Source organism: Octopus bimaculoides, chromosome 5 (assembly GCF_046866305.1).
Source record: "Octopus bimaculoides isolate indiv1 chromosome 5, ASM4686630v1, whole genome shotgun sequence".
NCBI lineage: Eukaryota > Metazoa > Mollusca > Cephalopoda > Octopoda > Octopodidae > Octopus > Octopus bimaculoides.
In genome coordinates this window covers 24,519,847-24,522,931 of record NC_142932.1, presented here as the reverse complement: position 1 = coordinate 24,522,931, position 3,085 = coordinate 24,519,847, and positions in this window count along the sequence as shown.

Genomic DNA, 3,085 nt, shown 5'->3' with positions numbered 1-3,085 from the left:
CAATTGAAATATGTCTTTGAAAGGGCTGTATATAATTATAGAATTAAAATGTGATGCTATTGCTGCATCGGAGTAATCCTTATTTTTAATATTGTCTATGTGTGTATGTATGTATGTATGTATGTATGCATGTATGTATGTATGTGTTTTTTTATTTTTTTATTTATGTGTTTCAGCCAAGTGGCTGCGGTCATGCTGGTGCACCACCGTGATATTCACGTTCCTCGCATGGCTCTTCTCCCCCACCTGACATGGTCCAATCAAGAGTGTTGATGGCACATCTGGTGTATAAGAGAATTTGACATAGCTGCCCTAAACTGCGTCTCATTACGAGCCATTGGTTCGTCTGGTACCGTGGAGAGGAAAGTGTCAAGTTTTGTCTTGAAGACCTCCGTATCCATGTCTTGCATGTCTCTCAAATGTTTTGGCAGGGCATTGAAGAGCTGAGGTCCTCTGAAACCGAGGCTGCTGCAGTATCTCGTTCTTATGTGAGATGCCTTTGGTACCTTTGGCACCATGCAGTGGCGACCCGTGCGGGCATTCCTGTAGTACTTGATGCCAAAGTTTGGCACCAGTCCTTCCAGTATTTTCCATATGTATATTATTACATATCTCTCCCGCCTGCGCTCCAGGGAGTAGAGACCTAGTGCCTTCAGTCGCTCCCTGTAGTTCATCTGTTGGACTGTGGCGATCTTTTTTGTATAGTGCCGCTGAATTGCCTCGAGTTCTGCTGTCCGCTTAACACTGTGTGGTGACCACAGCTGAGAGCAATAGTCTAGGCGGCTCAGAACAAATGTCTTCCACAGAGTCAACATGACTTTTTGATCCCTTGTACGGAATGTCCTCAGTATCCACCCTGCCAGTTGTCTGCACTTTGCTGTCAACTTGACAATGTGCATGTGAAATGATGCATCACTACACATGTTGATGCCCAGATCTCTTATTGTTTGTGGTTCTGGGATTGCAGTACCTCCAGGCCCTGTGTATGCCAGTTGGGAGGTGCTTGTGGTCTTGTAGCGCAGTACTTGAAATTTTTTTGCATTGAACTGCATATTATTTTGCTCTGCCCACTCATATATTGCATTTAGGTCATTCTGCAGGCTTACAATATCATCAGGATTCTTTATTGCCTGAGATATCTTTGTGTCATCAGCATAGCTAGTGACAGTGGCTCTCCGAGTGACCGTGGGCATGTCCAGAAGGGCCACTATGAACAGTAGTGGCCCCAGAACAGTTCCTTGTGGAACACCGCTCAATATTTGTGTTTCTCTAGATAGTTCTCCATTGGCTGCAACTGTCTGACTTCTACCATTCAGGAAGTCATGCAGCCACTCTCCTAATTTACCAGCTATGCCAAGGTTTCGCAGCTTGTGACATATCAAGCCATGATCAACTTTGTCAAAGGCTTTTGCAAAGTCGAGATATATCACATCAACATTTGAATGGTCAAGTAGCTGCTTCAGGACCCAGTCATAATGCTGCAAGAGAGAGCTGCGTGAGGCAGCTTCTACCTGGACAGAAACCATGCTGGGTCTCATTCAGCAAGTCATTTTCTTCTAGGAACGCAATCAATCTCCTTCTGACAATTCGTTCCATGACTTTGCTAATATGTGAAGTCAGAGAGATGGGCCTGTAGTTCCCAGCCTCTGCTCTGCTTCCACCTTTATGGATAGGGCATATGGTGCCTTCCTTCAGCTTTTTGGGAAGTTTACCATTTGCAAGGAAACTCTGTAAGAGTATTCGGAGTGGTCCTGCTAGTTCTTGTTTACACGACTTTAAGAGGACAGCTGGGAAACCATCGGGGCCAGTTGCCGAATTTGAGCTCATTTCATTTATGGCAGCTATCACATCTTCCTCTTCAATGTCGATGTAGGTAATGGATGCAGTCTTTTTCTGCTGAGTGCTATTGTCAAAGAAATCAGCTGGGTTCTTTATCTGCATGTGACTCAGAGGAGAAGTGAAGACACTCTTGAATTGTGTACTGAGCACTTCACTTATCCATGTGGGATCTGCAGTCAGTGAGCCATTAGGCAGGAATAGGGGTCCTATCTTATACTGTACCGTAGCAGTCTCCTTTGCAAATCTATAGAAAGCCTTGGGGTTTGTTTTTATGCTTTCTACTGCTCTCTTCTCCTTCTCTGCTCTCTCCTTTTCATGGGAGAGTTTAATTTTGTTTTCTATTTCTAATAGTGTTAGTTTTAATTTAGCCCTTTTCCTATCCTCCAGTTCTCTATTTAACTGGTTTGAGACCTTTGTTCTGTGTCTCATAAGGATTTTTCTGTCTCTAGGAATTCTATTGGCATGTTCGCTGGTCTTTCTATATGGCACGTATTTGGTGCATATGTCTTGTATGGTTGACATAAAATGACTTAGTTTGAGGTCATTGTCTTGTATAGAAAGGCTATCATGCCAGTTTTGATTTCGAATCTCTCTGCGAATTGACTTCCAGTCCGCCCTGTGGAAATTCAGGTTGGATATTGCTTGAGTCCTCCTGGTGGGGTGGGCGTCAGTGGGTTGTCTAGGACCAAACATAGTTAATTCTATAATGTTATGATCTGAGAGAGATGTGGGCGTTATTTTCACATTATGGATTAGGCTCACATTGTTTGTGAAGCAGAGATCTAAAATATTACTTCCCCTGGTTGGTTGGAGTATCACTTGTTCCATGAACAGCATGTTGGATAGTTCTAGCAATGATTTTGCCTGGCTTTGTTCATGCAGTGACATCCCAGAGAGGATGTGACCTTCAGACCATTTAACATTTGGGAGGTTAAAGTCGCCTAGGAAAAGTATATTGATGTGTTGGTCCAGATTTGTCAGGACCTCTTCTATGCGTCTGAGGCTGTCCTCAAATTTACCTTCCTGCTTTGCGGTATTTGGTGGACGGTATGTTGAGCATACAACTACATCAATTTGTTTTATGTGTACTATTAAAGTATCACATACAGAGTTTGAGTGTGATAGTAGTAGTAGGGGTGTGACATCTTCTCGGATGTACATTGCAACTCCCCCATGACTTCTATCCCTTCTGTCTGTTCGGAGTACGGCATACTCTGGTATATTTATCTCCGCATCTGCTATATTA